The 22,000-nt window shown below is 43.9% G+C and overlaps 1 protein-coding gene across 1 annotated transcript in view; it reads left to right on the plus strand.

The window, feature by feature from the left end:
* LOC115080272 (vomeronasal type-2 receptor 26-like) overlaps positions 1-22,000 on the plus strand; it is a 207,647-nt gene that overhangs the window by 146,798 nt on the left and 38,849 nt on the right. The gene's annotated exons all lie outside the window — the stretch shown is intronic.

Consider the following 22,000-nt stretch of genomic DNA (forward strand, 5'->3'; position numbering starts at 1 on the left):
CCAACTAAAGCATTGTTATCCATTCCAAATATCATCGCCAAACCCTTAGCCAACATAATTAACTGCTCCCTCACCTTTGGCCAAGTCCCCGACTCTCTAAAACACGCTGTGGTCAGTCCCCTCCTTAAAAAACTCACCCTTGACCCCAAAGACCCATCCTATTACCGTCCTATCTCAAACCTCCCATTTATAGCCAAAATCATGGAATAGGTGATTAACTCCCAGCTCTTGGATTACCTTGACACCCATAACATTCTTCACCCTTCCCAATTTGGTTTCCGTAAGCAGTTTAACACCGAAATTCTTTTACTTGCTCTCACAGACACATTCCTCAAAGGCCTTGATCAAGGGCAATGTTACATCCTAGCCCTCCTTGACATCTCCTTAGCATTTGACACCATAAACCACAACTTCCTCCTCTCCCGCCTATCAGACATAGGCATATCAGAGTCAGCCTACCACTGGTTTAAATCCTACCTGGCCAACAGACAATACACTGTGAAAATAGGAAAATCAGAATCCCCCATTTCCCCTTTCCCAAGGCGTCCCTCAAGGCTCTTCACTTTCCTCCACCCTTTTTTTTTTTTTTGTTCCTGCAGAGGAGACCTCCCTCAGTCCAAACACCGGACTTCCACCGGCAATAAGGGAGGGAAATGGGACTATAGGAGAAGCTGAAGGGGATTTAAATTTGTCCACTGATGCGGGGGAAGAAGATACCCGCACTCAAGGACAAATTGCCCAATCAGCTCTGGATGTCGAAGGAGCAGAAGGAGGGATAGAATTGATGCCTCCCCCTACGGGGTTAGAGACACCACTGACCAACAGGATATCCCCTATCCCATTGACACGACCGGCGGTGGTAACATTGGAAAACCTTTGGGAGATGATGGCTGGGATGATAGAAAACATTAAAGGCTTGGAAAATAAAGTTGATTCGCTAAGTAAAGGTCATCAACAGGAAGTTTTTCAAACCCAGAAACAAATTAAAGAATCTTCTGAAAGAATTAAAAAACTTGAACTAAACGAGAAAAAACATCAAGATTTCCATATAACTTTAATTAAGGAAAGAGAAAGTATTGTTAAGAGAATTGAAGCCATCGAAAACAACTCCAAGCGCCTCAATTTAAGAATCTTAAACTTCCCCAGAATAATTGGGGAAGCTCCTTTGGTTTCTCTGAAAAAATTTCTAAATGAGAGCCTTGGTTTTGTTGAAGATGATTCGTTAACTGTATTAAACTCCTATTTTTTGCTTAGACCAAAGAATCCGCCATCACAAGAAATAAATCAAATGTTTCAGGGGAACCTGACAAACTTCCTAGAGGATTCTCAGGCACAAGTAATTGAAAGGGGGACTTTATTGGCAAGTTTTTCCACGATTAATGACGTAAATATATTAATGAAAAGATATTTTGCCAAATTCCCCATCAACTACTTTGGCCAGAATATTAAAATCTTCCCTGACTTAGCTGCAAAGCCTCCACCCTTTTTAATATATACATGTTGCCTCTCTGCCATCTCCTCTCTGATCTTGGCCTCATATTCTTCATATACGCCGATGATGTCCAAGTTCTCATACCCATACAAGAATCCATTTCTAAATCCTTAAAATTTTGGGAGAAATGCCTCTTATCCATAAACACCCTACTCATGAGTCTCTAACTATCTCTCAACACCGCAAAAACAGAGCTGCTCATCATATCCAACCCACAGAACCCCATGCTAGCCCCCCCAAGTGACCCTTCACCAAACTCGACCTCTATACAGCCATTCGTACGTGATCTAGGTGTTATAATTGATCAGCATCTAAACTTCAAAAAATACATCAGCACTATCCTAAAAGAAGGTTTCTATAAACTCCATGTTATGAAGAAACTCAAACCCTTTCTACACTCACATGATCTCCGTACAGTCATACAAGCAACCATTTGCCCAAAGATGGACTACTGCAACTCACTACTTCTGGGCCTTCTGTACTCTACCATCAAACCACTTCAAATGCTGCGAAATGCAGTAGCCAGAACCCTCACTAATTCCAGCAAATCCGACCACATAACCCCTGTCCTCAAAGAACTGCATTGGCTCCCTATTCCCTCACGTATCCTTTTCAAAACCCTAACTATTATCCACAAAACTCTCTACAACTACAACTCCAAATGGCTTGAAGCGCACCGCGATTTACTCTCCATAACTGCCCCACCAGAACCACCCACAAAGGCACCCTCTACAACCCCTCCCTTAAGAATGCCCACCTCTCCTCCACGAGAGAACAAGCCATTTCAGTTGCAGGTCCTACCCGCATTGATCCTTGCCTGTATAAATTTAGGAAAAAGTTAAAAACATGGCTCTTTATGTTGCAGTCTGGGAAGCTGCAGTCCAGGTGTGAACCCTTGAGCCGAACTACCCTGAAGGCAGAGTAGGTCGGGAGGCGGAGCCACAGGCAAAGGTCTTCACCCGGGAACCAGGAACCCCCCAGGAGGAGCCCGTAGGGTCCTAGAACCTTGGGACTTAGGAGCACAGCAGTCTCTATTGCAAGGATGCCTGGGCAAGGGTAAATCACTGAGTCCAGTAAACAAGGGGCTGGAAGGCCCGGTGAAGGCAGAGCGGTCAGAGAGAGTCCCTGGCCTGTTGAAAGAAAACAGTCTGAGCACAGGCCCGGGGTCTGAAGTAAACCGTGGAGCGGAGCAGGTAGGAGACAGGATCGGAGTCTGTAGCATGTAGTGGGCTGACCAGTAGAAGGCAGGACTTGAGTCTGTAGTGTGCAACGGAGCTGGAACAGGAGGAGAGCAGGAATGGAGACGAACCCAAGTCAGGCTGGCAGCTGAAGAAGCAGTCTCAGGAATAGCGGAGGTCGGAGGCTGGCGGCAGGCAGAAGCGAAGTCGGGCACAAGCTGAGTTCAAGGCAGGCGGCAGGCAGAAGCGAAGTCGGGCACAAGCTGAGGTCAAGGCAGGCGGCAGGCATAAGCAAAGTCGGGCACAAGCTGAGGTGAAGGCAGGCGGCAGGCAGAAGCGAAGTCGGGAACAAGCTGAGGTCAACCGGAAAGCAGGACAGCAGAGGCGCAACTAAGAACTACTATCAGTAGCGACCCTCGTTGCAAGGCAATGAGAAGGCAGGCGAACGCTGGTTAAATCGGGCTTGGGGCGTGGCGTCATTAACCCAGGCAGGGCCAGACTTCCGGCGGCCATGCATCCAAAATGCGCGTCCTTGCGCGTGCGAGTGGCAGCAGCGAGCTGATCGAACAATGGCGGACGCCCTGGAGGCCCAGTGAAGCCGCGGACGCGGCGTACCCCCCGTCGGAGGTGAGCCCCAAGCATAACAGATAGGGGGGAAGCGGTAGAGACTGCAACACTTTAAGCAGGCTTTCCCATCATAATCCCCCCTGATCCTCCTCTCTATTGCCCATTTATTTATTCTTACTACTTTAATTAAGGTTTTGATTTACACTACTTACCGTTATACTCCATGTTTTGCCACTACCTAAGTTTATTGCTCCTTTTGCTTTTTCCTTGTTTAGCTCCCCCCCTGTTGTGGCACCCCCCCCCCCTTCTCTGTATTTCTCTTAGTTCAATGTAAACTGATATGATGTACCCACGAATGTCGGTATAAAAAAGCTGTTAAATAATAAATAAATAAGTCAACTTAATTAATAGCAGGTAATGGACTTCTCCAAGAACTTATCCAATCCTTTTGTAAACACAGCTATACTAACTGCACTAGCCACATCCTCTGGCAAAAAATTCCAGAGTTTAATTGTGCATTGAGTGAAAAAGAACTTTCTCCGATTAGTTTTAAATGTGCCACATGCTAACTTCATGGAGTGCCCCCTAGTCTTTCTATTATCCGAAAGAGTAAATAACCGATTCACATTTACCCGTTCTATACCTCTCATGATTTTAAACACCTCTATCATATCCCCCCTCAGCCGTCTCTTCTCCAAGCTGAAAAGTCCTAACCTCTTCAGTCTTTCCTCATTGGGGAGGGTGGAGGGTGGCTAATGTAACCCCAATATTTAAAAAGGGCTCCAGGGGCGAGCCGGGAAACTACAGTCCAGTCAGCCTGACTTCAGTGCCAGGAAAAATAGATCCATCCCCTTTATCATTTTGGTTGCCCTTCTCTGTACCTTCTCCATCGCAACTATATCTTTTTTGAGATGCGGCGACTAGAATTGTACACAGTATTCAAGGTGCGGTCTCACCATGGAGCGATACAGAGGCATTATGACATTTCCCGTTTTATTCACCATTCCCTTTCTAATAATTCCCAACATTGTGTTTGCTATTTTGACTGCCGCAGCACACTGAACCGATGATTTCAATGTGTTATCCACTATGACGCCCAGATCTCTTTCTTGGGTGGTAGCTCCTAATATGGAACCTAACATTTTGTAACTACAGCATGGGATATTTTTCCCTATATGCATCACCTTGCACTTATCCACATTAAATTTCATCTGCCATTTGGATGCTCTATTTTCCAGTCTCAGAAGGTCTTCCTGCAATTTATCGCAATCTGCTTGTGATTTAACTACTCTGAACAATTTTGTATCATCTGAAAATTTGATTACCTCACTCGTATTTCTTTCCAGATCATTTATAAATATATTGAAAAGTACGGGTCCCAATACAGATCCCTACGGCACTCCACTGCCCACTCCTTTCCACTGAGAAAATTGTCCATTTAATCCTACTCTGTTTCCTTTTAGCCAGTTTGTAATCCACGAAAGGATATCGCCACCTATCCCATGACTTTTTACTTTTCCTAGAAGCCTTTCATGAGGAACCTTGTCAAATGCCTTCTGAAAATCCAAATATACTACATCTACCGGTTCACCTTTATCTACATGTTTATTAACTCCTTCAAAAAAGTGAAGCAGATTTGTGAGGCAAGACTTGCCTTGGGTAAAGCCATGCTGACTTTTTTCCATTAAACCATGTCTTTCTATATGTTCTGTGATTTTTATATTTAGGATATTTTCCACTATTTTTCCTGGCACTGAAGTCAGGCTGACTGGTCTGTAGTTTCCTGGATCGCCCCTGGAGCCCTTTTTAAATATTGGGGTTAAATTTGCTATCCTCCAGTCTTCAGGTACAATGGATGATTTTAATGCTAGGTTACAAATTTTTACTAATACGTCTGAAATTTCATTTTTTAGTTCCTTCAGAACCCTGGAGTGTACACCATTCGGTCCAGGTGATTTACTACTCTTCAGTTTGTCAATCAGGCCTACCACATCTTCTAGGTTCACCGTGATTTGGTTCAGTCCTTCTGAATCTTTACCCATGAAAACCTTCTCCAGTACGGGTACCTCATCATGATTTTTTATTTTTCTCATCTTCTTTCTTTCTTTCTTTTTAAAACTATGCACAGTTTCAAAACTAATGATAATTTCCTTCTATAATCCTGCCTAAAATGTTTCAAATCTAAATTTAATAATTTAAAAAAATATATGAAAATAGGTTATGAGTGTACAGGAAAATAATTTCTTCATTATTCATTTTCTCCTCTTTTGTTTTATTTTGGTTTTTTCCTACTAAATTTCAATTTTTCTTTATTTTCAAAATGAATTATATTTTCTTTCTAAAATCCTGGCTAAACCTTTTCAAATCTAAACTTAATCATTTAAAATATGAAAATAGGTTGTGAGTGTGCAGGAAAAATATTCCTTCGTTATTCATTTTCTCCTCTTTTATTTTATTTTTATCGTACTAAATTTGATTTTTTCTTTATTTTTGTATAAGCTTTAGCATGCATAAAACTATTTATCCAGTGCTAGCTTTAGTGTATAATAAAATACTAAAAAAAATTCAAAATTAATTTCTGTACTGTTTTTCTAGAATTTTCTTTTCTAAATGACATTAAATGAATCATCAAATGCTCTGGAAGTTTTCATGTCATTTCAAAATAAAGCTGAGTATGTTAGGCGCTCCAGTCCTCGGGGAGTCGGGCCGAGTCCCCTCACCTGTGCGGGCAGGAAGCCTGCTTCACTGTCCCTGCCGCTGCTGCGTCCCAGCATGGTTCGCCGCCATTGCGGCCTGCTTGCGGTGTTCCTGATGCCGCTGATGCCACAGTGATCCCTGGGCCCCATAAGTGCGTGTGCACTCGCCAGGGCTAGATTTAAAAGGCCAATGGCTGGAAAGCTCCCTGCGGCCTGGGATGATGATATCGGTCAAGGCAGTATAAATTCCCTGCCTTGCCACTTCCTCCTTGCCTCGGCAACAGGTCCAACTCCTGGTTAGTGCGTGTTGTCTGCATCCTGATCCCGCGTTCCTGTGCTTCTCCTGCTCCGGATCCTGCTCCTGCACCTGCTCCAGCCCTAGTCCTGTTCCAGCTCCTGCCTCAGTCCAGCTCCACCTCATTCCTGCTTCCTTGGATTTATCTTCTGGCTCTGACCCTGCTTGTCTCCTGGTTTCTGCTCGTCCGCAGCTTGCCCTGATCTTCAGCCTGGTCCTATGTCTCTGCTTGTTCGCTGCCTGCCCAGACCTCAGCCTGATCTCCACTTCATGAGGCATGCTGCCTGCCTCGACCCTTGGTACATCCAACCTGTCTTCTGCCTGCCATCTGAGAGACCTGCGCCTAAGTCCTCCTGGCCCCGACCCCAAGGGCTCAACCCGCAGGGAACATGGGCTGGTGTAGGTGAAGGTCCTGTTGGGTTCTCTCTCCTGGAACCTCCTCCTGATGACGAGGACCACCAGGGGCCTCCCCTTGGTAGTGGCAACCTCGTCTCGACTCAAGGGTCCACCTTCCTTACAGTTTGCCGAGGCCATGGACCTGGCGGACCTGTCTGGCCTGCAGGCTATTCCTGGACTGGCCCAGAAGTTGCAGCAACAACAGCAATGCCTGGATGTGCTTGCCATGACCGTGGAATGCCTGGACACCGCCCCAATGCCCAGCACTCCTCCAGTTCCCATTTCACCGGCTGTAGCACTACACCTTCTGGAACCTCCCCGCTTTGTGGGAGATTCCTGGCACTGCCGTGGTTTTTTAAACCACTGTTTAATGCATTTCTCCCTCCAGCCTGCCCAGTTTTCCAGTGACAACATCAAGACAACTTTCATTCTGTCACTCCTAGATGGCAAAGCTCTGGCCTGGGCCTCCCCTTTCTGGGAGCGACTCCCTGCTCCAGGATCTTCCACGCTTTGTGCAGGTATTCAAGCAAGTTTTTGACAAACCAGGATGACAGTCCACTGTGGCTTCTTAACTCCTCCACCTACGCCAAGGCTCACGCTCATTGGCGGACTATGCCGTGGAATTTCGTACCCTGGCATCTGAACTTGGGTGGAGAGAGGATAGCCTCCATAGTATTTTCTTCGAAGGGCTGTCTATCCGAGTCAAGGACGAGCTGGCCACCCGAGACCTGCATGAGGACCTGGGGGCCTTAATTGACCTCACTTGCTGCATCGACCTGGCAGCTGCAGCAACACCTGGCCCCATCCTTCTCCCGGCCTGTGGCGCCTCCATATTATGCCGAATTCAGGTCACCTCCGGTAAAGGAGCCTATGCAACTCGGCCACAGCCAACTCTCTACCAAAGAGAGAAAGCACCGGTGCACCTTGGGGCTATGCTTGTCCTGTGCAGGTAAGGGTCACATATAGGCCCAGTGCCCTGAGATACCGGGAAATGCCAGAGCCTAGGTGTCAGTGAGGAGATGACCCTGGGCTGCAGCAACTCTGCTGCCCTATGTATTTATTTATTTATAGCTTTTTTTTATACCGGTATTAGTTGTTACATCATATCGGTTTACATCATAACTGCAGGTTGAAATTACATTAAACAGGTACAGGGTATGGGACTAGAAGGAACAAGAGCGATAGCGAGGAGTTAGCAAACAAGTGCAAAAACAAGTGCAAAAACAGGTAAACAATGTAAACAATGTAACAAGTGACATTGTAGAATGTGCCCAGACCCATTTAGGTAAGGACCTACCACAATTCTCATATGTCACTATAATAATTTCTTTAATCCAGCAAGTGATCAAAACTTTTGATGCTGCCTTGCCTCTTCATACTCCACTGTATAATACAAAGATGATCAGATTTTCTGAAAGTTTGTGTGATCTTGAGATACCACCAAAGCACTCTGCGCATGTCCAAATGGTGCAGTAATCTGTATTTTCCTCATCTGTATGTCTACTAAATGAAGGTAAACAGACATTTAAGTGAAAAGCAGAAACCACCTGACCATCTGAAATCTCAAACAAAAAAAAAGACTCTCTGCAGGACAAGGCCTGCAACTCCAAAATCTTCCTGGCAGAACAAAATCGCTACCAGAAACAGTCTTCAAAGCAAGCAGTCTAACCAAAATCTCTTTGATAGTCTCAAACTGCAGATCCATCAAAAAAGTCAAAACTAAACTGAGGTCCCAAGGAGGGACCGAAGTCTATGTACCATTCCAGTGATGATTTGCCATGCCCACGAGGACTTTGCCACCTTGGCATTGATTGATTCTGGTTCTGGCAGAAACTTTATTATGACCGAGCTCATCCAACAATTGGGACTAGGGAGCCCCCTTTGACTATCTCATCCATTCGTGGAGACCCCTGCCCAGCAGGATCACCCGTATGATGGCCACAGTGAAACTTTGCACTGGAATCCTTCATGAAGAGGAACTCACCTTCCTCATCCTTGAAAAGGCAATACACCCAGTGGTTCTGGGCTTACCATGGCTTCAGGAGCATTCCCCTCACCATGATTGGGGACTTTACAGATATCTGCCTAGGGCCCTAAGTGCCGCACGTCCTGTCTCCAAAGAGTGTCCCGGCTGGTTCTACCTGTGGCTACCACCTCACTGTCTCTGCCACCGCAGTATGCCAATTTTGGGGACATCTTCTTCAAAGAGAAGCTGGAGACTTTACCAGAGCACCGCCCCTTTGATTGTGCAATTGACCTCCTTCTGGGCACGATTCCACCAAGGGAGCGAGTTTACCCCTTATCGTCACCTGAAACCAAAGCCATGATGGAATACATCCAGGAAAACCTGGAAAGGGGTTTCATCTGAGCCTCCACCTCGCCGGCTGGAGCCGGCTTCTTTTTCGTCGCAAAGAAGGATGGCTCCCTGTGCTCTTGAACACTATCAACAAAAAGGACTGGTACCCACTACCTCTGTTCCTGGAACTAATGGACCGTTTGCAAGGGGCTAAACTCTTTACCAAACTAGAGGGGCCTATAATCTTGTCTGCTTAAGACTCATAGATGAGTGGAAGACCGCCTTTAATACCAGAGACGGCCACTGTGAATATCTAGTGATGCCTTTCGGCCTTTGTAATGCGCCAGCGGTCTTCCAACACTTAATGAATGAGGTCTTTCATGACATGCTCTACACCAGTGTTATTATCTACCTTGACGATGTTCTGATCTTTACCAAAGAACTTCCCTTCCATGGCCATGAGTTCAGACGTGTACTTCAACGCCTCCGGGATCACAAGCTATTTGCAAAACTGGAGAAATCTCCTCGAATGGGAAGATCTTCTGTTCCTGGGCTTCATTGTTTCACTACCGGTTTCCAAATGGACCCCGAGAAGGTTGCCAGCATCCAGAACTGGCCACAACCCTCGGGACTCTGAGCGCTGCAACGCTTCATGGGGTTCTCCAATTTCTACTGACAGTTCATCCCTAACTATTCTCGCATAGTAGCCCCACTCACTGCGTTAACCAAGAAGGGGGTGGACCCTCAAGAACTGACCACCTGAAGCTACTGCACCTGTCAACAGACTTCATAGTTGATCTATCATTCACTTCTGCAGACAATGCAAAACAGACGACCTCATCGCAGCCCTCACCTGCGAGCTTACTAAGCTAGACCTCACTGATGCCGAATCCGCCTTCTCATGGTCTCAGCTTACCAACACCGTCGCCAATAACATCTGCCTCACAGAATCTTGAGTAATCAACCCCGCAAACATTAGAAAGAAACCCTGGTATACTACTGAGCTAAAAACCATGAAATGCAATCTCAGAAAACTAGAAAAAAATTGGCGCAAAGAACAAACCCCCGCACTACTATCTAAATTTCGATCCCACCTCCACTCCTACCGAGTCGCCATCGACAAGACCAAAAGGGACTTTTACGCCCAAAAAATCCACAAATTCCAATTCAATCCCCATGCCCTCTTTGATTTTGTTTCCATCTTAACTAAAACTACCCCCACCCCCTCCCTCGACACCGAAAACAAAGCCAAATGTGAAGAACTTGCCCTATACTTTCAAGACAAGATAAATAAAATTATGGCATCCTTTCCTCCTACCCCTACAACCTTCAACACTCATCCAATAAACACTACCTCCTCCACGCCATCGCCCAATTCCTCTCAAACTCCAAACGCTACTGCAACACTTAAGTCATTTGAAACCACCACCCCCATGGAGATAGAATCCATCCTCAAGAAAATCAATCCAGCTGTGCACCCCTCTGATACCATCCCCACTAAATCCCTCCTCATTATCCCTAACATTATCTCAAAACCCATATCCAATATCATTAACTGTCACGTAGGCCTGCCACGTTTACGCCCCTCCATACTGCCCCAAGAAAAGCCCTTGATCCTTTTCACACAAAAGCCTTACTGCTGAACCACTTCTCTAACTACTTGATTCTTGGACTCAGGACATCTTCTAATCTCTCTCTTGGACTCAGGACATCTTGGACTCAGGACATCTTCTAATCTCTATCTTTTACTTGCCTCCCCCCATCCCAGTCTACCTATTCTTTCAACAATAATGGGACACACGCTATTCCAATCATATACAAAAGCAGGAGATACTCACCAATTAAACAAGTCACACCTTTGGATATACAAACAGGACAAAAAAGACTCTTACCCATTATGCTCTCTCCACTAAACCAACTTCTTGGTCTTACCTTATTCTCAGTAACTCTACTGAACGCTCAATCCCTAACGAAAAAATCACATCTACTCTATGACTATCTCGTTGATGAGCAACCAGATCTATGTGCCATCACCGAATCTTGGCTAAAACCAGAAGATTCAGTCCTGCTCAACCAACTTCCTCTCCAATCATTTGATATCTTCTCGATCCCTAGACCAAAAAAAGAGGAGGTGGCCTGCTATTAGCCTCTAAAAAAATTCTTGGATTATCCCTCCACACAACCAACTCTTCCCCCTCTCTCGAATTTGCTGTCTTTAAATCCCCTCACCTGCAACTAGGCCTCATTTACGCTCCTCCAGGCCGTCTCGACTCAGACCCTTCTCCTCTAATAGAAAGTATTGCTAGGCACATCAACAAGGACTCGCCGGCCTTACTGCTTGGATGCTAATCCCTGTTCCTCCAACTGTGATATTTTCATCAACACTCTCAACCTCCTGGGCTTTCAACAGCTAATAAACGAACCCACCCACAAAGCAGGTCACACATTAGACCTAATCTTTATCAATCAAGGTCTCACCCCCTCTTCTTCCATAGTCTGCTTGCCAATCCCATGGTCTGATCACAAGTTAATCAATACCTCTTTAGCCATCCACCATCCTAGCACTTCAACCTCATAGAAAACAGCGATTCATTTCAGAAAATTATGCAACCAGGAAACCCTCATCACGAATCTTTCTGAGGAACTTAAATACATTAACATAACGGACGCGGACTCAGCCATCGCATCCTGGACCACTATAACAAATAAAGTTGCAGATCTGACATGCCCTCTAGTATCCAAAACCATCAACTCTAATAAAGAAAAGAAAAAGCCATGGTTCACCCCAGACCTCAGACACTTAAAGCAGGAACTCAGAAACAAAGAACACATCTGGAGAAAAAACCCTACGTCTGCGAACATCTCAGCCTTCAAAACCAGCATGCACCAATACAGGATCTCCATTCTCCAGACAAAAAGAGATTTCTACTCCCGAAAAATCCACCACTTCATTTATGACCCAAAAGCCCTTTTCTCCTTGGTCTCATCCCTCACAAAACCGCCCACAACCGTCATTCCGGATGAAAAAGCCGCAAACAAAGCCGAGGAACTTGCCATCTTCTTCAAAGAAAAAATAGCCAACCTCCTGATCCCTCTTCGGAATCATAAAAATCCTTCCCCCCAACTCCTTCTATCAATAACAACGCCATCACATGCATCAAGCCTGGAAGCCTTCGAACCAGCATCCTCCTTAGAGATTGAAAACATACTAAAGAAACTTAAACCTGCTTCCCACCCTCTTGATTCAATTCCTGCGAATCTTCTCATAGCAAGTGCCAAAGTTATTGCTAAGCCAATCGCCCAAATCATCAATGCCTCACTTATCCAGGGTGTAGTGCCAACCTCACTGAAACTCGCCATCCTGAAACCACTTCTAAAAAAGCCAAATCTCTCTCCGGATAACCTAGCTAACTTTCGACCAATAGCAAATCTCCCTTTCATAGCTAAGATTCTTGAAGGAATTGTAAATCATCAACTCTCCGAATTCTTAGACGACAACAACATTCTAGCCACAACGCAATTTGGCTTCCGTAAATCCAGAAGCACCGAATCCCTTTTAATTTCTGTGACAGACAACATTCTTTTCAACCTAGAGAAAAAACAACCGTGCCTTCTCATACTCCTCGATCTATCAGCGGCATTCGACACTGTAAACCATGAGATCCTCCTTAACTGACTAGCAGAGATCGGAGTCAAAAACACCGCTTTCAACTGGTTTAAATCCTTCCTTCGAGATAGGTTTTATAAAGTTAAGATCAACCACAAAGTGTTCCAGCCTATCAGCTCAACGTTAGGTGTCCCTCAAGGTTCCTCCTTATCCCCGACCTTATTCAACATTTACTTGCTCCCTCTCTGTAACCTACTATCTAATTTGAATCTAACCCACTACATATATGCGGACGATGTCCAAATCCTTATTCCAATAACCAAATCACTGCTAGAAACCCTCCATTTTTTGAATTCTTGCTTCTTTTCCATATCCAATCTTCTTGAGGACCTCTGCCTAATTCTCAATGCCAACAAAACCGAATTCCTCCTCATCACCCAAGATGGCAACCACCAGCTCTCTAATTCTCATCCAGTGGCAACCCCCTCTCTATCTCCCCTGGTCAGAAATCTAGGAGTTATCATGGACAACCAACTGAATCTCAAAAGCTTTATTAGCAACACAGTGAAAGAATGCTTCTTCAAACTCCAAGTCCTAAAAAGACTTAGACCCTTACTCCACCCCCAGGATTTCAGATCAGTTTTGCAAGCAATCATATTCTCAAAACTGATTACTGCAATTCTCTTTTACTTGGTCTCCCAGCTATCTCCCTAAGACCTCTACAAATGCTACAAAATGCCACTGCTAGGATCCTAACTAACTCAAAACCATACAAAGTGACATATATTTTCTTATTCTTTATTGCATAGAAAAAATATTACAACAATCTTTAAATATTTAACATATTACCCACAAAAATATGCATCTAAAAATTCTCCCTCCATTCATACATCATACATACTCTTACATACTTCTACTATCTTCATAAAAACTGTCCCAATCCTCTCAGATTGAGTTACATGCCAAAACTTCCTTTCTTACAATATATTATGAATATGAAATACAATTTATTAAATAAGCAGAGAAAATCCCATTTATCATAAATTATCACTCATTTAGAAAACAACAAATTCTTGAATTCTTCTTTTATTCTTTCTTATTCTCTCAACATGTTTCGCCCACAGGCTTCCTCAGGAGATATATAAACGAATCTCCTACTGCTCATCTGTTCATGCTCATCACATATTTCTGAAAGGATCTCATCTATAAAGTTTAATAAAATCAAATTAACATGATTTTCAATAAATTTTCATCAAAGAAATTTTTTTATATTTATAATCTTCAAAAGACACTCAATAGATAGCTTTTACCTGTACATCCTCAAAAAGATTTCTCTTAGACGTACATATCAGTATACCATTCCATTCATGCTGCTCCACGTCTTTTCAACAAGTATTTGCCCAGACGCTTGGGTTTAAACACTTTTTCCACCCTTCCTTTGTGAGTTACCTGAGCGAATTAAAACAATCATTCCAATCATTTAAAGATTCCTACCAACAAGGAAAAAAACTTTTTCCTTTCCAACCCCCATAAACATGAGTGACAAAGTGAAGGGAAAACTCACCATATCTTGTAAATCTTAGCACACTGCCACCTTCGTAACATTCAAACGGACGCCGACATGAAGTGAAACAAGGGAAGTGAGGAAACCACTTCCCCTCTTCTTTTTTATACCTCCTTGCTCCAATCAAAACAGAAGTCCAAATCTGTCTCCGCCTCTCTATTCTACCCTCCCACCTAATTTCAACACAGCCCTACTACACAATCACACTTACTTCAAAGGCAGAATCGAAAGGCAACGCTTTCATTTAAAGTGAAAGAAGCCCTTTTCTTTACTTATTTCTTTCACCAACCCAGGTCAATAGTAATTAGCCTAAAGACAAACTACCCAATCTATTTTGTCATTCAAACCTTTGGGCCACAACGTTCCCAAAGAAAAGATCAGCCTTTGCTCCAAACGTAGCAATGTTTTATTAATATTACCTCCACGTCTATTGTGTATTTCTTGTATCACAAAAAAACGAAGCTCTTCTACTGTATGGTGATATTCTTGCCAGTGTTTTACCAGTGGGGCAGTTTCAACCTCATTCCGAATCCTACTGCAATGTTCTAATATCCGAATCCTAACTTTTCTTGTTGTTTTCCCCACGTAAAACAATCCACAAGGACATTGCACAATATATACTACTGAACTGGATTGGCACGTAGTTTTATTTCTCAAATAAATCTTTTTTCCAGAAACCGGATGGATAAAAAAATTTACTGACAAACTGAACTTACAGACACTACAACCTGTACATGGATGATGTCCCCCATTCATCTCTTTTCTACTTTCTCCACTTCCTAAATCTGAATGCACCAAAATATCCCTGAGATTTTGAGATCTCTTAAAAGAAAACATCAGAGGGACTTGCATACCTACAAAACCACTGACTAAATGCCAGTGGTTTTTGGTAACCTGTATTAAATCCCCTACTCTGTTTGAAAAGGGTAATACACAGACTAATGAATGAGATTTCTGAGTCTTTTTGGGTTGTAATAAAAGATCCCTATTTATATAACGCGCTCTTTTATACGCGTGATTGACTACACGATCCGGATATCCCCGTGCTTTAAATCTTTCTTGTAAATCCTTAGCATGTTTTTTAAAGGATGGCATATCCGTACAGATCCTTCTCACTCTAAAAAATTGTCCCAAAGGGATATTTTCTCTGATATGTTTGGGATGAAAACTATTAAAATGCAATAATCCATTTCTATCTGTTGTCTTTCGGTATAATTCCGTCACCAAAAATCCATTTTTCTTACCAACCCTCATATCCAAAAAAGGGACCCACTGTTCTTGAACATCACAAGTAAATTTTAAATTCCCATCTTGGGCATTCAAATATTGAAAAAAATCTTTCAAAATCCTTCCTAGTACCAGACCATACCAGGAGGATGTCATCAATATAACGGCACCACAACCTCACATGTCTGTACCAAGTTGAAGGATATACGTATCTCTCCTCAAATGCTGACACATACAGACATGCGAGGTCTGGTGCCATTGTGGCCCCCATTGCAGTCCCATGGACCTGCTGAAAAAATTCATTTTTGAACATGAAGTAATTTTGTGTAAGCGCAATTGTGGCTAATTCTACTAGGAAATGTGTAGGAACCTTTTTATTTATTCTGGTCTCTAAAACCTCTTGAATTAAATTGATAGTGGCTCTTTGGGGGATACTTGAGTAAAGGGATTCAATGTCCATTGAGACAAGCAAGATGGTTTCTGACATTTTTGGAAGAGATTGTAAGATCAGTATCAAATGCGATGAATCCCTTACATACGATCTAGCAAGAGGAACAAAAGGACGCAAAAATTGATCTACATAAATTGATAATGGCTCTAAAACCGAATTTATTCCAGCCACTATTGGGCGCCCAGGTGGGGATACTAAAAATTTGTGTATTTTTGGCAAGATGTAAAATACCGGAATCTGCGGATTTCGATTCATCAAGAAAGCTGCCTCTTTCACCGTCACCCATCCCACACTAAGAGCTTCTGTGATCACCTCTGAAATCTGTACTACCAATGCGCTTGTTGGATTCTCATTCAACCTTTTATAGAATCTTTCATTCCCTAGCTGACGATATACTTCTTGTTCATAATCAACCCTATTTAAGATGACCAAAGAGCCACCTTTATCCGCCGGCTTATACACTATATCTTGTCGATATTTTAAATTCTCCAAAGCTACATGTTTCTCTTTACTCAAATTCCAAAATAGAAACCTCTGTTCAGCCTCCTTTACCTTCAAGTCACGTTCTACCATTTCTTCAAATGCCATCATCAAAGGATGCGCCGGACCCGGCGGCAGCCAATTAGAGGGATTTTTTACCACTGAGCCATCTGAGTTCAAACACTCATTTCCCTGAAAAAAAATGTTTAATTTCATCAGCCGAAAAAATCTCTGTAAGGCTAACCTAGTTTCAAACAGATCATATCTAGGAGTAGGCGAAAAAGATAAGCCTCGATTTAGAACCTGCACCTCTATTGCTGTTAATGTATAAGAAGAGAGGTTTACAACCAAATTATCCTTTGAATTCAATTGCGATCTCGTAACCTGACAGGGCTGCGGTTCTTCGAAGAGCGACCTCCTCGTCGTTCCGTCCCCTGTCGAGGTATTTTGTCTTGATCTAAAAAAGTCACACGTGCTCTCTCCTCCCCCGACGAATCACTTGATGAAGAATCAAAATTCGATGGTTTTTTGAATTTTTTACAATTCTTATTACACCATGGATACACGTATCCATGGGTATAATCGTTTTCGTCTCTTTTAAACTTACTTAAATTACTTTCCTTCAATTTGTCATGCATACTAGTAATTTCCTGATTTAATTCGCCCAGTTTCTCATCAAATTTATCCACTGGTAAATTTGCTTTCAAGGTGGCGCTCAAAATGTCTATTTCTTTTTGTGTATCAATTAATAGTTGTTGTGTGGCTTCTACTATTAAGATCATCAGATCTTTCGAACACTTATTGAGTATTGAATTCCATTTGGCTACGAAATCTTTATCTTCTGAAAACAAATGTGGTTCTTTATATACTCGTAATCCACGTGGAATTCTTTTAGTTCTTAAATACTCAACCAAAGTAGAAGCATGTAATTCAGAGCGTACAAACCGTTTTCTTAATTGAGCTAAATCCGACCATTGAGCGTCACCCACAGCGTTTTCCTTCTGATCAAATAAAGGAACACCTTTCAACAGAGAGTCAAGAATGGTATCCGAATAACTAAATACTGAATCTATCTGAAAAGCCATTTTTTCATCTACAAGATATAATTATTTTGGCTACTTAAATTATATATCACACAACTATCAACTCAAAACCATACAAAGTGACATATATTTTCTTATTCTTTATTGCATAGAAAAAATATCTAGGATCCTAACTAAAGCAAAAAAAAGGGACCACATCACTCCAATCTTAAAGAATCTCCATTGGCTTCCTATAAAATATAGAATACTCTACAAATCTCTTGCAACCATACACAAATCTATCTACAAAACCTCACACCTCGATCTCAGGATCCCACTGCAGCTACATTCATCATCCCGTCCATTGAGATCGGCACAAAAAGGCTCGCTAAAAGCCCCTTCAATCAAAATATCCTCAAACAATAGAGCCTTCTCTACAGCGGGCCCTAAACAATGGAACTCTCTCCCTTCAGACCTTAGGCTCGAACAATGCCCAATAAACTTCAAAAAAAGACTCAAGACTTGGCTTTTCACCCAAGCATATGCCTGATTTCGACTTCCCTAACACTCTCCCGTCTGGGTCAACACATCATGTGTCCCACTACTTAATAATCCCAGAAACAAATACAATCTCCTCCTGCCAAAGACTGACTACTTGTTGCTTGACTGATCCGAATCGCTAGTATGTTAGATTTCAGTAATTTAAAATGTTGTTTCTCTTAATGTTTTATGCAATTTTAATTTAATTTAATTAATTATTCACCCAGTTCTTCATTTCCTTGTTCTATGTAAGACACTTGTGTTATGTCATCCCAAAGTTATATGTAAACCGAAGTGATTGGTAACATTGTTACCAGAACCTCGGTATATAAAAAATGTTAAATAAATAAAATAAATAAAAATAAATTAACTGCTCCATATCATCTGGCACTGTTCCAAATCAACTTAAACAAGCCATTATAAAATCCATCCTAAAGAAACCATCCCTTGACCCAGCGAACCCAGACAACTATCGCCCCATCTCCAACCTCCCCTTTATCTCAAAAATCCTAGAAAAAACCATCAATCAGCAACTAACTGACTACCTAAACGAGCACCGCATCCTTTTCCCCTCCCAATATGGATTCCGTAGGCACCACAGCACTGAAACCCTCCTCATCTCCCTTTCCGACCAAATCTTTAAAGCGCTTGACAAAGGCCAATCATATATCCTGGCTCTACTTGACATATCCGCCGCATTTGACATGGTGAACCATAATATCCTAACAAAATGCCTCAGACAAATCGGCATATCCGGCTCCGCCCTCCACTGGTTCCAATCATACCTAACCAACAGGCAATACAGTGTAAAAATTGGACACTGTGAATCTAAACCAATTAATCTGGCACAAGGTGTTCCCCAAGGTTCCTCTTTGTTCTCCACCCTCTTCAACATATACCTCCTCCCCCTCTGCCATCTCCTATCCAAACTCGGTCTTCCGCATTTTATATATGCGGACAACGTTCAGATCCTCATACCTATAATGGACACCTTACCCAATGCCATGAAGACCTGGGATTCGGCCCTCACTACCATCCGCACCCTGCTCTCAGACAACTACCTTGCACTCAACACCTCGAAAACAGAGCTCCTAATTATATCGCCCCCTCACATCCACTTCAACCTACCCTTACACAACACACCACTCCCCCCCAATACTTTCTCCCAAAATGTCCATAGCCTCGGAGTCATCCTAGACAACCATTTCAACCTAAAAAAAATTCATCAACGCCACCCTAAAAGATGGCTTCTTCAAACTCCACATGCTAAAATACTTAAACCCCCTCCTACATCTTAACGACTTTCGCACAATTCTCCAAGCCACTATCCTATCCAAAATCGACCAATGTAATGTTATCCTCCTAGGCCTTCCAAAAAATGCCCTCCAACCCCGGCAGATGCTACAGAATGCGCCCTCCCGTATTCTCACCAACGTCCACCGACACGACCACATCACCCCTGTCTTCAAACACCTACACTGGCTGCCAATCACATCCCGGATAACATACAAGTCCCTAACTATCATCCATAAATCTCTATACTACCCAGACATGCACTGGTTCGACGAGCACCTCCACTTTCGCACCACAGACAGACCCACTAGATCCCAATATCTGGCAAAGCTGCACACGCCCTCTCCCAAGCTCACAAAACTTACCACCACCAGTGAACGTGCCCTCTCCATAGCAGGACCTGCTCTTTGGAACAATTTGCCCCCCAGCCTTTGCCAGGAGATATGTCCCAAGAAATTCAAACAGAACCTTAAGACCTGGCTCTTTAAACAGGCCTTCACCTGAACATATCTTCGAACAAATTCATCCACCCCCCCATGCCCCCTCCGCCATCCTATTATAATAATCCTTTTCTCTTCTCTCTTTTCTTTCGCCTTTGCCATTCCCCTCCCCCTTTACCCTTTAGCCCTCTATTACCCCTACGACTTACTCCCTGCAAAAACCCTTCCTCTATTTTCCTATTGTAAACCCCCCCCCCCCCTTCCCCATTTAATCTACCCCTAACGGCACTCTTTAAAAATCTTCCTCATATGGCTTTATTGCTCTCTTTGGATATTTTGTATATTCTGTATAATTTTGTATATGAGGTCTCCTTTATCCACCAGTAGTCACCCACACCCCTCTTGATTAATCAGCTTACTGTCATTCCCTGTGCAAAATGTAAAGCCTGTTGCTGCATTGGGTTATCTGTAAACCAAGGTGATGTTCCCAACGTGCCACGGTATATAAAAAATTTATAAATAAAATAAATAAATAACTCTACCCCCTTCAGTCGGCCACCACGTCATCTGGGTAACGGTTGACAGTTTTTCAAAGATCATCCATTTCACTCCACTTCCTAAGCTCCCCTCGGCTCCAGAGTTCACCAGACCCTTCGTCCAGCATGTATTCCATCTCCATGGACTCCAAAAACACATTGCCTCCGATCATGGAGTTCAATTCACAGTGAACTACTGGCGTGTGCTCTGCAAGAAGTTTGGGATTCACCTTGATTTCACCACTGCCTACCATCCTTAGGGCAATGGTCAAGCAGAGCGCATTAACCGCACCCTGAAGGTTCCTCCGCTCCTTTGTAAATGACAGGCAGGATGACTGGTCCACTCTTCTCCCCTGGGTAGAGTTCTCCTTCAAATCCCACACTCATTCTGCGACCATCTCCTCTATGGGAGGCAACCAATGCCACTGCTCTCTACCCCACTTTCAGTTCCTTCTCCAGCAGCTCAACTCTGCCCAGCAGCTGCTGGCTCTCTAGACTCACACTCAAAATAACCTCCGTGAATCAGAAAACGAGGCTAATAGAATGGCCGACAAGCACATGAGACCGGCGTTTCTCTTCAACCCCGGGGACCGAGTGTGGCTAAGTACTCGCCACATCTACCTGCGGGTACCCTCAATGTGATTAGCTCCACAATACATTGGCCCTTTTACTATCACCCAGTGCCTTGGTCCAGTGACCACCCTCTAAGACTCTCATCAAATTTACTTAGGGAATAGCCACTGCTATTAATTGCATCAGTAGCATGGGATCTTCTTAGTGTTTGGGTACTTGCCAGGTTCTTGTGGCCTGGTGTGGCCTCTTTTGGAAACAGGATGCTGGGCTTGATGGACCCTTGGTCTGATCCAGCATGGCAATTTCTTATGTTCTTATTATCCCTGAAGATACATAACTCATTCCATGTGTCTCTTCTCAAACCGCTGGTACTGTCTTGGCCTTAGTGGAGACCCCCAGCACCTTAGCAGCTGGCAGCAGAGGAGGAGCAAATATACCAAGTGAAGGAGATCTTAGACGTGAGATGCCGTCACAGATGATGGGAATATCTGATTGCTTGGGAGGGCTTCAGCCCCGATAAAAACATCTGGGAGCTGACCGTCAATATACTAAATAAGAACTTGCTCTGACCCTTCCATGCCTCCCATCCAGTAAAACCCGGACCTTCAAGGAGGGGGCCTAGTAGTAGGGGTACTGCTAGGCACCCTGGCCATCGGGGAGTTGGGCCCTGGTCCCCTCACCTGTGAGGGCAGGAAGCCCACTCCAGCGTCACCCACTGCTGCTGTGTCCCAGCGCAATTCGCTGCTGTTGCAGCCTGCTCGCATCGCTCCTGACACTGGTGTGATCCCTGAGCCCCCTAGGCATGTGAGTGCCTGGGCTAGATTTAAAGGGCAAATGGCGGGAAAGTTCCCTGTGGCCCAGGATGATGACATGAGGCAAGGCAGGTATAAATACCCTGCCTTGCCACTTCCTCCTCGCCTTGGCAACAAGTCCAGCTCCTGGTGAGTGTGCATTGTCTGCATCCTGATCCCGTGTTCCTCTGCTTCTCCTGGCTCCTGCTTGGATCCTGCTCCTGCTACTGCTCCAGCCCTAGTCCTGTTCCAGCTCATGCCTCCGTCCAGCTCCACTTTGTTCCTACTTCCTTGGATTGATCTTCTGGCTCCAACCCTGCTTGTCTCCTGGTTTCTGCTCATCTGATGCCTTCCCTGATCTTCAGCCTGGTCCTACATCTCTGCTTGTTTGCTGTCTGCCCAGACCTCGGCCTGGTATCCACTTTGTGCAGCCTGCTGCCTGCCTCGATCCTTGGTACATCTGACTTGTTTTGTGACTGCCATCTGAGAGACCATTGCCTAAGTTCTGCCAGCCCCAGCATCCAAAGGTTCAACCCGCGGGGACCGTGGGCTGGTA

The sequence above is a fragment of the Rhinatrema bivittatum genome, chromosome 19, assembly GCF_901001135.1.
Source record: "Rhinatrema bivittatum chromosome 19, aRhiBiv1.1, whole genome shotgun sequence".
In the NCBI taxonomy this organism is placed as follows: Eukaryota; Metazoa; Chordata; class Amphibia; order Gymnophiona; family Rhinatrematidae; genus Rhinatrema; species Rhinatrema bivittatum.